The sequence below is a fragment of the Gopherus flavomarginatus genome, chromosome 4 (genome assembly GCF_025201925.1).
Source record: "Gopherus flavomarginatus isolate rGopFla2 chromosome 4, rGopFla2.mat.asm, whole genome shotgun sequence".
Classification (NCBI taxonomy): Eukaryota; Metazoa; Chordata; order Testudines; family Testudinidae; genus Gopherus; species Gopherus flavomarginatus.
Genome location: NC_066620.1, coordinates 109,373,965 through 109,388,891, shown reverse-complemented (window position 1 = coordinate 109,388,891; position 14,927 = coordinate 109,373,965). Strand labels below are relative to the sequence as shown.

Sequence of the window (14,927 nt, the reverse complement as noted above, 5' to 3'; positions counted from 1 at the left end):
TTCCTCTGATCTGCATCTCTCTAATTTCCCTGGGAGTGCCTTACTAAAGCTAGACACTATTTCTGCCACTTTTATTTATTCACTAATGGCCAGACTCTGATACTCTTACTCATGTTGAGTAACACCTTATTGCAATTTACCAGTTCCTTCCTAGGGTGTTGCTGCTAACCAGCTGAATCTAAGCTTCTGGCCATATGCTTAGCCTATCAGAGAAACCAGTCAAAGTCCCTATCAGGCAGACTTCTGAGACATACAGCTTGCAGAAGACTTCTAAGTGGACTGTTTAGCTTGCTGCAGAAAAACAAAACCAGAGTTTCCTTCACTCTGGGGAGCTGTGGAGTAGGTTAGGTGGAGAGGGGGAGAAAATTGTATGTAGCTGAGCTTCCAGACTACAATGTTATCAAAGGTGTCAGAAATGCACCTATGTGGTCCTAAAGAAATATAGGGATTGCTCTCAGGCATGGCTTTAGGTGTCATTTTTCTTTTAAAATAGGTAGTTAAAATTTAGGAAGTGAAGCCTCTTTGTTCTGATTGTTGTAAAGAGTTATGACTCTATCCTGGATCATGTGCTAATGTTGAGGAGCCATCCCATATGGTAGTAAAATTCTTGGGGGCATACTTGCCTTTGGAAGACTGATGGTGATGCTGATGGTGGCAAAGGCAAGACCTAGACCTGGTGGCCTTTTTCCCTTGGCCAGTAGCGAGCAGATAAGTAAAAAGAGTAGTACAGGTGTGTTCAGTACGATGTCACTAGGAACTGAAGGGGCTTTGAGAGTGTGCTTGTATGAACTACTGGAATGTATGTACCTACCCATTTTTCATGAAGTTGTAAAGACTAAAATCTTACTTGTGTGATGTATTAATAATGTTCATTTTAAGAACACTTGCACTGCAGATTTGACAAAATGCAAAGAAGGTACCAATTGTGAGATTTCTAAAGAGAGCTACAGCACTCAACCCAAGTTTTAAGAATCTAAAGTGCTGTCCAAAGTCTGAGAAGGACAACATGTGGAACATGCTGTCAGAAGTCTTAAAACAGCAACAGTCAGATGTGGAAACTACAGAACCCAAATCACCAAAAAAAGAAAATCAGCCTTCTGCTGGTAGCATCTGATTCAGATAATGAAAATGTGTTGGTCTGAACTGCTTTGGATTGTTGTTGAGGAGAACCTGTCATCAGCATGGATGCATGTCCTCTGGAATTGTAGTTGAAGTATAGAATCATAGAAGATTAGGATTGGAAGAAACCTCAGGAAGTCATCTAGTCCAATCCCCTGCTTGAAGCAGGACCAATTGTCAGACAGATTTTTGCCCCAGATCCCTAAATGGCCCCATCAAGGATTGAGCTCATAATCATGGGTTTAGCAGGCCAATGTTCAAACAACTGAGGGGGCATACAAATGTTTAGTATATCTGGCACATAAATACTTTGCAATGCTGGCTGCAAAAGTGCCATGCAAAAAATGCCATGCAATGCCTGTTCTCACTTTCAGGTGACATTGTAAACAAGAAGCAGGCAGCATTATCTCCTGCAAATGTAAACAAACTTGTTTGTCTGAGTGATTGGCTGAACAAGAAGTAGGACTGAGTGGACTTGCAGGATCTACAATTTTACATTGTTTTATTTTTGAATGCAGGTTTTTTATATAATTCTACATTTGCAAGGTGAACTTTCATGGTAAAGAGATTGCACTATACTACTTGTACTAGGTGAATTGAAAAATACTATTTCTTTTGTTTTTTACAATGCAAATACTTGTAATAAAAATAAATATAAAGTGAGCAATGTACACTTTGTATTCTATGTTGTAACTGAAATCAATGTATTTGAAAATGTAGAAAAGTTACAAAAATATTTAAATAAATGGTATTCTATTATTGTTTAACAGCGTGATTAATTGCGATTAATCGTGATTCATTTTTTTAATCGCTTGACAGCCCTAATGTAAATACTTTTAGGGAGGGTATTCCATACCATCCAGAAAGCAGCTACTGCTTTCTAATAAATATTAAAAACACACATGTATTGATATTTGCTTGTGTTTGACTTTGTCATTTTTCATATAGCTTAAAAAGATCTGCAGTCAAGTTCCTAAGGCTTGTTGAAGCTTGCGATATACTCTTCAAAGAAAGATATATAATTAAAAAGAAGCATTTTTTCTTAATATAACCAAATATAGAAACCTATAAAATATTTCTGAATAGGTAAAAGTATATATTTTTCCCAAATGTCAACCCTTTCTGTGAAAATCAACTTCTCTCTGAGCATATCATCTATAATTGATAAAAATACAGCTAAGAAATCAGTTTTATGCTGCCTTTTGGGTCTCCCTAGGCATAGTTTCTGTGATGGTCACCCTTTTTTCAGTCTCAAACTCAAAAAGGACACTCTTTAAAATCATGAAAGTAAAATTAAAATGATAGTGATTTGCCATTTGTAAAAAACTTTTAACACACATGGATGCTTTTCAAGTGTTTGTTATTCCCAAACTTTCTAGTGAGCTACTGTGGTATTTTGGGGCTATGATAGCTATATTCAGTACTGTACATGACTGTTGTCAAATGTACTGACAATTCCTCTGTCAGTGAGAGTTTGTGTCTTGTTGGTAAGGGAAGCAGATGCCTTAGGCATGTTGAAACTGAGAAATTAAATTCCCCTAGGAGGAAGGCTCTGAGCAGTTACCTCCCAAGTATAGATGGGCAAACTGATTTGATTTAAGCTTGTTGGTGTCTATTCTTTTCATGTATAAATACTACAACATTGTTGTTGTTTATCAAGTGCTGACTGTGAGGTCTGTCTTCCTATAAAACAGAGACATATGGTCCTTACTCCAGTGATTGACTTCCATGAGATTAAATATATGTTAAACTTCTTGTCTGAATTGGGACCTTACTGTCTCCATAGACAGAAACCAAGGGGATAAATTCAATTTACAAATAGAGTTATTTATTAAAAGATAGGCACAGCAACCCAGTGACAGCATATTTACTGGCATGGGGAAGCATTGCTGGAATTTTCAGAAGAATGAGGGGGTTTATGTAAAGATAGAATCTGAAAGAAGAGAGGGAACTGTGATAGAGAGGTTCTTCCAGGTATAGTGACAGAAGAAGAAAGGTACAAAGACTACAGTGGGAGAAGGAAATGAAGAAAGTAGTGAGGCAGTTGTATGAGAAGAGCAAGCAGAGCAAGAAAGAAATGTGGTAAGAAAACCAAAGAGTTATTTCTTAAGAAAAATGTCTTGAGGAGACATGTCGAATGCTGGATGAATAACAGGTGTTGGTAGACTGGCAGTAAATCAATCTTTACTAGACCTTCCAATGTATAAGCAGCCTACTTTTACTCTTTCTGTTATCTCCCTGGTGAATTTTGCCTCCTAGGGTTCCATTTTTCACTTTTTGGAAAGAAGCAACAGAGTTTATTTTCTCCTGTATTGATATGTTGCTGAATATATGCACAATACCCCACCCAAAGAATACCTATGCACCTGCCTTAGCACAGTACTTTGTGAGTTACTGTAAAAATGCTGATTTCAGTTTTGTCCATTAGGTATTTTGTTGACCACCAAAGGAAAGAGTGGAAGTGCCTCTTTCGCAAAGGTTAGTGGAAAGAGACTGTCTGGCTATATAAAAAATAAGCAGCTTAACAACAATAACTCAGCAAAAACCAGCTGTGCATTGAACCTAATATTTATACTTTTTTCAGTATACATTATACTGAAAATGAATAAAAATGAGCAACGAATGAACCTCAAACATTGAACATCGAAAAAGGAAGGAATAGGAAAATTAATGCTGCAACTCCTTTTTTCCACTTAGATGAGTTTGATATTTCTCTAGCTATTATTTGGTTTGGATTGTAAGAGAAATGGGTATATGCAAAGAGAAGCCCAATGTGAAACAGAGAATAATCTGAAAAGCGAATAATCTGAAATCAATAATTAGAAATTATGGACCAAATCCTGGTCAGACCAAAATTGATTGGAATTTTGTCACCGACTTCACTGAAAACAGGATTTGACCCTATGTCCACATAATGGGGAAGTTTTCAACTGTAGCTTTTAAACGTATAGCTGGAAACACTACACAAAATGGCTCAAACCTTTCAGTTTTTGTGAAATCCATGGAAAAACTGTCTTTGACTCTGTTGGGAATTGGGTCAGGTATCATGTCTTAATTTCTTTGAATTCTTTCCTTCCTTCACTTTGCACATAGGTTATTCCTAGTGTACTTAATGCATTTTTTCATAACCTGCACAATGGCTAAATAGAATAATATCCGGTCAGGCTGCCTAATTTGAGCAAGACTGCCAGTCTGCATATGTTTATTTCATTTTCTGTAAGGATCTGAGGTACACAGGACATATGTAAAAATAGAATCAAATCCTTTACATAATTTATCGTTTTTAAAAAATATTTTAATCGTGTAGTTTTAAAAATAAATATAACACACATTTAAAGAAAAAATGTACTAATATGGAATAATAGAATCATAGGGTTAGAAGGGACTGCAGGGGTCATCTAGACTAACCCTCTACCAAGATGTAGGATTTGTTGTGGCTAAACCATCCAAGACAGATGGCTAGCCAGCCTCCTTTTTGAAAACCTCCATTGAAAGAGTTTTCACGACCTCCCTAGGCCTATCTGTTCCATTGTCCTACTGTTCTTACAGTTAGGAAGTTTTTCCTTCTGTGCTGTAATTAGAAGCCATTGCCTCTTGTCCTGCCCTCAGTGGCAAGAGAGAACAACTTTTCTCTGTCTTTTTTTATGGCAGCCTTTCAAGTATTTGCAGACTGCAATCATGTCCCCCTTTAATCCCCTCTTTTCCAAACTAAACAGACCCAATTCCTTCAGCTTTTGCTCATATGGCTTGTATTCCATCCCTTTGATCATCTTTGTCACTCGCCTCTGGATTCTTTCCAGTTTCTCTGTATCCTTTCTATGCATTGATGACCGAAACTGGACACAGTACTGCAGCTGAGGCCTAACTGGCACTGAATAGAGAGGTACTGTCAACTCCCGTGACTTGCATGTTATGCCTCTGTTAATGCAACCTAAAACTACATTTGCATTTTTTTGCAACAGCACCTCATTGTCGACTCATGATGAGGTTGTGATCCACCACAACTCCCAGATCCTTCTTACCAGTGCTGCTGCCGACAAGCCACTTATCCCCCATTCTGTATTTGTGCATTTTTTTTCTTCTCTAAGTGTGGCACTTACATTTATCTTTGTTGAATTTCATTTTGTTGTCTGTAGCCCAGTTCTCCAATTTATTAAGATCCCTCTGAATTTTAGCTCTATTCTCCAAAGCATTGGCAACCCTCCTAGCATTGTGCCGTCCTCATATTTGATGAGTATGCTTTGTATTCCTACATCCAGGTTATTAATAAAGATATTAAACAACACCAGACCCAGAACAGATCTGTGTGAAACCCCCTTTAAACCTTCCTCCAATCTGACATCTTTCCATTAATAGGTAGTCTTTGTTTGTGGCATGAAATAGTACTGAACCAAACAAAACACAACAGATGTGTAGTCATGTTGCTTAATGCACTACAGGAAGGCTCTTTGATATTGTTGTATGAGCTGAGCCTGAAGACTAGCTAGTCCCACCTCCAGACAGATTAGTGATCTCAGCTGACTTGCAGTAGGACCGCCTGATTGGCTGAAGAGAGTCAGCAGGCATGCTTTAAACTCAGCAATATGCTGGATGTTCAACTCTTATTGCTGTGCCTCTGATCACTATTGTGCCTGGCTTGTTCATGACTGCAGCTCTGACCCTCAGCTTAACTCCAGTTTCCTGACTCTGACTCACCCAGGCCTGGTTCCTGGCTCTTGATTCCTGCTCCACCCTCTAGACATGACTGCCTGCATCCTGTTTGTGACAGATACTATGGTGATTTAGTTCAGTATAAGAATCTATATAGAATAGAATACTAATAACATACAAAAACCTTTAAAGGACCATTTTAATTGTAAAATCTGGAAGTTATTTGTTCTAGAGACAATTGGATTCAATATACATCTGTAATAACCTTAGTCCCAGTTTTGGACCTTAGCGTCCAAAATATGGGGGTTAGCATGAAAACCTCCAAGCTTAGCCACCAGCCTGGACCTGGTACCTGCTGCCACCACCCAAAAATTAGAGTGTTTTGGGGCACTCTGGTCCCTCTGAAAAACCTTCCCTGGGGACCCCAAGACCCAAATCCCTTGAGTCTCACAACAAAGGGAAATAATCCTTTTTCCCTTCCCCCCTCCAGGTGCTCCTGGAGAGATACACAGACACAAGCTCTGTGAATCCAAACAGAGTGAATCTCCCTCTCTGTTCCCACTCCTGGAAACAAAAAGTACTTTCCTATTCCCCCAGAGGGAATGCAAAATTAGGCTAGCAATCCAACACACAGATCTCCCCTTGACTTCTTCCTCCCACCAATTCCCTGGTGAGTACAGACTCAATTTCCCTGAAGTAAAGAAAAACTCCAACAGGTCTTAAAAGAAAGCTTTATATAAAAAGAAAGAAAAATACATCCAAATGTGCTCTCTGTATTAAGATGATACAACACAGGGTCAATTGCTTAAAAGAATTTTGAATAAACAGCCTTATTCAAAAAGAAGACAAATCAAAGCACTCCAGCACTTATATTCATGCAAATACCAAAGAAAAGAAACCATAGAACTTACTATCTGATCTCTTTGTCCTTACACTTAGAAACAGAAGATTAGAAAGTAGAACTACTTCTCCAAAGCTCAGAGAAAGCAGGCAGGCAGAAAACAAAGACTCAGAGACTAAATTCCCTCCACCCAAAGTTGAAAAAATCCGGTTTCCTGATTGGTCCTCTGGTCAGGTGCTTCAGGTGAAAGAGACATTAACCCTTAGCTATCTGTTTATGACAACATCTGTTACTGTTTGTGTTTGAGGCAGGGCAGGAAGAAACATGAGAACAAACAAAACATTCTTCAATTCACCTTGAAAACTCCCCTTCTTAAGTCTCCCTAAAAAAAGAAACCAGGAGTGTAGAAAAATCAGAAGGAGCATAGAATACCAAGCACAGAGTACATGATGTGATACTGTTATTAGTAACTTTATTTTTTTTGCTATTCAACATATAGTCAAATATCTGAAGATGTCAACTGTGATGGGTTGGGTCACAGAAGGTCCCTTGGGACTGCAACCTGATGTGCTGAGATTACCTCTTAGCCTGTTTTCCCTGGCAGCTTGTGACTTCAGTACCCTGCCTGGTTGTGTCAGACATGCTAGCCTGCTAGAAACACAGAACCAGGTATGAACCACATCCCCTCAAAAGCTGCAGGCTTAACTGAAAACAACTTAAGAAGTACTCCTGTCTCCAACACCCAGATACACAGTTCCCAATGGAATCCAGACCCCAAATAAATCCGTTTTACTCTGTATAAAGCTTATAAAAGGTAAACTCATAAATTCTTTGCCCTCTATAACACTGATAGAGAGATATGCACAGCTGTTTGCTCCCTCAGGTATTAATAATTTCTCTGGGCTAATTAATAAGTAAAAAGTGGTTTTATTAAATATAAAAAGTAGGATCTAAGTGGTTCCAAGTAATAACGGACAGAACAAAGTAAATTACCAAGCAAAATAAAACAAAACACGTAAGTCTAAGCCTAATACAGTAGGAAACTAAATGCAGGTAAATCTCACCCTCAGAGATGTTCCAATAAGCTTAGACTCCTTCCTAATCTGGGTCCAGCAATCACTCACACCCTGCAGCCACTCACTGTCCTTTATTCCAGTTTCTTTCAGGCATCTCTTTGGGGTGTGTCATAAACAGATAGCTAAGGGTTAATGTCTCTTTCACCTGAAGCACCTGACCAGAGGACCAATCAGGAAACCGGATTTTTTCAACTTTGGGTGGAGGGAATTGTGTCTCTGTGTCTTTGTTTTCCGTCTGCCTGCCTTCTCTGAGCTTTGGAGAAGTAGCTCTACTTTCTAGTCTTCTGTTTCTAAGTGTAAGGACAAAGAGATCAGATAGTAAGTTCTATGGTTTTCTTTTCTTTGGTATTTGCATGAATATAAGTGCTGGAGTGCTTTGATTTGTATTCTTTTTGAATAAGGCTGTTTATTCAATATTCTTTTAAGCAATTGACCCTGTGTTGTATCATCTTAATACAGAGAGAACATTTGTACTTATTTTTCTTTCTTTTTATATAAAGCTTTCTTTTAAGACCTGTTGGAGCTTTTCTTTACTTCAGGGAAATTGAGTCTGTACTCACCAGGGAATTGGTGGGAGGAAGAAATCAAGGGGAGATTTGTGTGTTGGATTGCTAGCCTGACTTTGCATTCCCTCTGGGGGAATAGGAAAGTACTTTTTGTTTCCAGGATTGGGAACAGAGAGGGAGATTCACTCTGTTTGGATTCACAGAGCTTGTGTCTGTGTATCTCTCCAGGAGCACCTGGAGGGGGGAAGGGAAAAAGGATTATTTCCCTTTGTTGTGAGACTCAAGGGATTTGGGTCTTGGGGTCCCCAGGAAAGGTTTTTCAGGGGGACCAGAGTGCCCCAAAACACTCTAATTTTTTGGGTGGTGGCAGCAGGTACCAGGTCCAAGCTGGTAACTAAGCTTGGAGGTTTTCATGCTAACCCCCATATTTTGGACGCTAAGGTCCAAATCTGGGACTAAGGTTATTACATGAGTGGCAGCCGGTGGGATATAGATAGAATCCAGAAGCCAGTAGGAATATTATATTTTTCTTTTCTCTGCTAAGGGCTTTTTAGCAGAGAGAAACAGTTTGGTTTTAAAAGGGAACCAGAGAGAAATTTTTTTTTCTGCTCTCTCTCGCAGTTTGTGGCTTGCATGTTAAGGGTCTTTTGTGATGCAATAGCCCTCCCATTAGGAGGCAAGTACCGGCACTTATATGCATGCAAATAAAGTGGTTTTTCTGGTTTCCCTTCATTGAACATTAGCTAGAGAGAGAAAAGGAAAAAAGCACTGTTGCTAGGCAGACTCCAGGAGGCAACAGAACCTGCAGTTCAGAAGATAAACACCGGAGGGCACCCCAACACAAGAAAACAGGAACCATGACTTCTAAGGCAAAAATTGACGCCGAAGAACAAATCAAAGAAGCTGAACACAGGCGACAACTGGAAATAAAACAAAAAGAGATGGAGATGAAAGAAAGAGAAGAACAGATCAAAGAGGCAGCCTACCAAAGAGAACAGGCAGCCAAAGAGGCAGCCTACCAAAGAGAACAGGCAGCCAAAGAGGCAGCCAAAGAGGCAGCACACAAAAGAAAACTAGAAGAAGAAGAGGTGGCCTACCGAAGGAAACAAGCAGAAGAAGAGTTGGCCCACAGAAGGAAGCAAGAAGAAGAAGAGGCGGCCCACCACCGAGAAATGGAAAAACAACAAAAAGAGAATGAAGAGAAGGAAAAACAGAGAAAACATGAACTGGAGTTGGCAAAAGCTGGGCTGCCTGTGCCAGCCAACCCTAACAACCCGGCGCCAAATATTGCTCCACAGCCCAGGAAATTTCCCACCTACAAGGCAGGTGATGACACCGAGGCCTTCTTGGAAAATTTTGAAAGAGCCTGTCTTGGGTACAGCATTCCCGAAGACCAGTACATGGTAGAATTGAGGTCACAGCTCAGTGGACCTTTAGCAGAGGTGGCAGCTGAAATGCCTAAGCACCAAATGAATGACTATAAACTTTTCCTAACCAAGGCCAGATACAGGATGGGGATAACCCCAGATCATGCCCGTCGGCGCTTCAGAACCCAAAAGTGGAAACCAGAGGTGTCATTTCCCAAACACGCCTACTACATTGCAAAAAACTATGAGGCCTGGCTAACAGGAAACAACATTCAAACCTTGGAAGAACTGAACCTCCTCATACAAATGGAGCAGTTCTTGGATGGTGTTCCTGAAGACATCACACGGTACATACAAGATGGAAACCCCAAGAATATCGCTGAGGCGGGGGAGATTGGAGCCAAATGGATGGAACTGGCAGAAAGCAAGAAAGCTACTGTCAAGGGGAACGATTACCCCAGGGGGCACACAGACCATAAACCCTACAACCGAGGACAGCCAAAGACCCCACATACCACCCAAGTAAAGCCACAGATACCCTACCCTTCAACCTCACCAGTCTCCAGTAACTCACCTCGGCCCAGTGACCCATCAGATGGAAGATGCTTTAAGTGTAATGAACTGGGACATATCAAGGCCAAGTGTCCCAAGAAAACCATGCGAGTGCAATTCATTACACCACCATCACACCAAAGATCCCCAGGCCCGGATGCCTCTCAAATACCCTTGGAGCGAAGGGAAAATTTGAGAGTGGGCGGAAAGAAGGTTACTGCGTGGAGAGACACGGGAGCACAAGTGTCAGCTATCCACCAATCCTTCGTTGACCCCAAATTCATCAACCCAAAGGCCAAAGTTACAATTTACCCCTTCATGTCACAAGCTGTAGACTTGCCTACAGCTCAACTGCCTGTCCAGTACAAAGGCTGGTCAGGAATGTGGACTTTTGCAGTCTATGACAATTATCCTATCCCCATGCTACTGGGGGAAGACTTGGCCAACCAGGTGAGGCGGGCCAAGAGAGTGGGAATGGTTACACGTAGCCAAACCAGGCAAGCTTCCAGACCCATTCCTGTTCCTGAGCCGTCCACAGAGGCCCCGTCTGTGTTACCAGAGACCCAGACAGAGGTAGTGGACCCGGATTCCATGCCAACCACTGAAACAGCCACAGCACCTCCAGTCCCAGGCCCGGAACTGGAACAGCAACCAGCACCAGCCATTGCAACCCCATCTTCAAACTCAACGCCAGAGGGCGCCAGCGAGCCAAAACTGGCAGAAGCAACAGACAGCCATACCCAAAAGGCTCAGCCAGAGCCTGAAATACCCTCAGGTGCACCAGCGGAAAGCGGTTCACCAGCAACGAAAACAACCCCATCACCTACATCGCTTCCAGAGGGACCAAGCCCAAGTTCACAGTCTGAGGAAAAACTGGTGACCCCAGCCTCAAGGGAACAGTTCCAGACTGAGCAGGAAGCAGATAACAGCCTTCAGAAAGCTTGGGCGGCGGCACGGAGCACCCCACCGCCTCTCAGCTCTTCTAATCGATCCCGGTTTGTTATAGACCAAGGACTTTTATACAAGGAAATTCTTTCTGGTGGACACCGGGAAGAATGGCAGCCGCAAAAACAGTTGGTGGTTCCAACTAAGTACCGGGGGAAGCTCTTAAGCTTAGCCCATGATCATCCCAGTGGCCATGCTGGGGTGAACAGAACCAAGGACCGGTTGGGGAAGTCCTTCCACTGGGAGGGGATGGGCAAGGACGTTGCCAAGTATGTCCGGTCTTGTGAGGTAGGCCAAAGAGTGGGAAAGCCTCAAGACCAGGTCAAGGCCCCTCTCCAGCCACTCCCCATAATTGAGGTCCCATTTCAGCGAGTAGCTGTGGATATTCTGGGCCCTTTCCCAAAAAAGACGCCCAGAGGAAAGCAGTACGTACTGACTTTAGTGGACTTTGCTACCCGATGGCCAGAAGCAGTAGCTCTAGGCAACACCAGGGCTAACACTGTGTGCCTGGCCTTAACAGACATCTTTGCCAGGGTAGGTTGGCCCTGCGACATCCTTACAGATTCAGGGTCTAATTTCCTGGCAGGGACCATGGAAAAACTGTGGGAAACTCATGGGGTGAATCACTTGGTTGCCACCCCATACCACCATCAAACCAATGGCCTGGTGGAGAGGTTCAATGGAACTTTGGGGGCCATGATACGAAAATTCATCAACGAATTCTCCAATAATTGGGACCTAGTGTTGCAGCAGTTGCTGTTTGCCTACAGGGCTGTACCACATCCCAGTTTAGGGTTTTCACCATTTGAACTTGTGTATGGTCACGAGGTTAAGGGGCCATTACAGTTGGTGAAGCAGCAATGGGAGGGGTTTACGCCTTCTCCAAGAACTAACATTCTGGACTTTGTAAGCAACCTACAAAGCACCCTCCGACACTCTTTAGCCCTTGCTAAAGAGAACCTAAAGGATGCTCAAGAAGAGCAAAAGGCCTGGTATGACAGACATGCCAGAGATCGGTCCTTCAAGGTAGGAGACCAGGTTATGGTCTTGAAGGCGCAACAGGCCCATAAGATGGAAGCATCATGGGAAGGGCCATTCACGGTCCAAGAGCGCCTGGGAGCTGTAAACTACCTCATAGCATTTCCCAATTCCTCACTAAAGCCTAAAGTGTACCATGTTAATTCTCTCAAGCCTTTCTATTCCAGAGATTTACAGGTTTGTCAGTTTACAGTCCAGGGAGATGATGCTGAGTGGCCTGACGGTGTCTACTACGACGGGAAAAAAGACGGTGGCGTGGAAGAGGTGAACCTCTCAACCACCCTGGAACGTCTGCAGCGGCAACAAATCAAGGAGCTGTGCACTAGCTTCGCCCCATTGTTCTCAGCCACCCCAGGACGGACTGAACGGGCATACCACTCCATTGATACAGGTAATGCTCACCCAATCAGAACCCCACCTTACCGAGTGTCTCCTCATGCCCAAGCTGCTATAGAACGGGAGATCCAGAACATGCTACAGATGGGTGTAATCCGCCCATCTACCAGTGCATGGGCATCTCCAGTGGTTCTGGTACCCAAACCAGATGGGGAAATACGCTTTTGCGTGGACTACCGTAAGCTAAATGCTGTAACTCGTCCGGACAACTATCCAATGCCACGTACCGATGAGCTATTGGAAAAGTTGGGACGTGCCCATTTCATCTCTACAATAGACTTAACCAAGGGGTACTGGCAAGTACCACTAGATGAACCTGCCAAGGAGAGGTCAGCATTCGTCACCCATGCGGGGGTGTATGAATTCAATGTCCTTCCTTTCGGCCTTCGAAATGCACCCGCCACCTTCCAGAGGCTGGTAGATGGTCTACTAGCTGGACTGGGAGAATTTGCAGTTGCCTACCTCGATGATGTGGCCATTTTTTCAGACTCCTGGCCCGAACACCTAATACACCTGGAAAAGGTCTTTGAGCGCATCAGGCAGGCCGGACTAACTGTTAAGGCCAAAAAGTGTCAAATAGGCCAAAACAGAGTGACTTACCTGGGGCACCAGGTGGGTCGAGGAACCATAAACCCCCTACAGGCCAAGGTGGATGCTATCCAAAAGTGGCCTGTCCCAAAGTCAAAGAAGCAGGTCCAATCCTTCTTAGGCTTGGCCGGATACTACAGGCGATTTGTACCACACTACAGCCAAATCGCTGCCCCATTGACCGACCTGACCAAAAAGACCCAGCCAAATGCCGTTAAGTGGACTGATGAGTGTCAAAAGGCCTTTACCCAACTTAAGGCAACGCTCATGTCTGACCCTGTGCTCAGGGCCCCGGATTTTGACAAGCCATTCCTAGTAACCACAGATGCATCTGAGCGTGGTATAGGAGCAGTGCTCATGCAGGAAGCAACAGATCACAACTTCCATCCTGTCGTGTTTCTCAGCAAGAAACTGTCTGAGAGGGAAAGTCACTGGTCAGTCAGTGAAAAGGAATGCTATGCCATTGTGTACGCCCTGGAAAAGCTACGCCCATATGTTTGGGGACGGCGGTTCCAACTACAAACTGACCATGCTGCACTAAAGTGGCTTCATACTGCCAAGGGGAACAACAAGAAACTTCTTCGTTGGAGTTTAGCTCTCCAAGATTTTGATTTTGAAATTCAACACATCACAGGAGCTTCTAATAAAGTTGCTGATGCACTCTCCCGTGAGAGTTTCCCAGAATTCAGTAGTTAAAAAGTGTTCTTAAAATGTAGAAGTCTGTTAGTTATATACTTAGGAGTATATGTAAAGGTGTATGTGTTGTATTAATCTGTTTATTTTCAAGTTCTAGAAGGAAATCGCCGCCAGTGAGCTTCCCCACTGTCTGCAATTTGGGGGGCGTGTCATAAACAGATAGCTAAGGGTTAATGTCTCTTTCACCTGAAGCACCTGACCAGAGGACCAATCAGGAAACCGGATTTTTTCAACTTTGGGTGGAGGGAATTGTGTCTCTGTGTCTTTGTTTTCCGTCTGCCTGCCTTCTCTGAGCTTTGGAGAAGTAGCTCTACTTTCTAGTCTTCTGTTTCTAAGTGTAAGGACAAAGAGATCAGATAGTAAGTTCTATGGTTTTCTTTTCTTTGGTATTTGCATGAATATAAGTGCTGGAGTGCTTTGATTTGTATTCTTTTTGAATAAGGCTGTTTATTCAATATTCTTTTAAGCAATTGACCCTGTGTTGTATCATCTTAATACAGAGAGAACATTTGTACTTATTTTTCTTTCTTTTTATATAAAGCTTTCTTTTAAGACCTGTTGGAGCTTTTCTTTACTTCAGGGAAATTGAGTCTGTACTCACCAGGGAATTGGTGGGAGGAAGAAATCAAGGGGAGATTTGTGTGTTGGATTGCTAGCCTGACTTTGCATTCCCTCTGGGGGAATAGGAAAGTACTTTTTGTTTCCAGGATTGGGAACAGAGAGGGAGATTCACTCTGTTTGGATTCACAGAGCTTGTGTCTGTGTATCTCTCCAGGAGCACCTGGAGGGGGGAAGGGAAAAAGGATTATTTCCCTTTGTTGTGAGACTCAAGGAATTTGGGTCTTGGGGTCCCCAGGAAAGGTTTTTCAGGGGGACCAGAGTGCCCCAAAACACTCTAATTTTTTGGGTGGTGGCAGCAGGTACCAGGTCCAAGCTGGTAACTAAGCTTGGAGGTTTTCATGCTAACCCCCATATTTTGGACGCTAAGGTCCAAATCTGGGACTAAGGTTATTACAGGGTGAAGAGGCTATCTTTTGAGCCAGCTAAAGACAAAATGGAGGGGTTTCCAGGGGCTTATATAGTCTTTCTCTTGGGGTGGAAGCCCCTCTCTTCTCCTGTGAGAAAACCCCTCAACAAGATGGAGTTTTGCAGT

General features: G+C 42.9%; 1 long non-coding RNA gene across 1 annotated transcript in view; it reads right to left on the bottom strand.

Moving 5' to 3' along the window:
• Positions 1-6,486: 6,486 nt before the first annotated feature.
• The window catches only part of LOC127049366 (uncharacterized), a 60,463-nt gene continuing 52,022 nt past the window's right edge, over positions 6,487-14,927 (bottom strand). The window contains exon 2 of the long non-coding RNA XR_007773966.1: positions 6,487-6,627. This is a non-coding gene — a long non-coding RNA (uncharacterized LOC127049366). The remainder of the gene's footprint in view (positions 6,628-14,927) is intronic.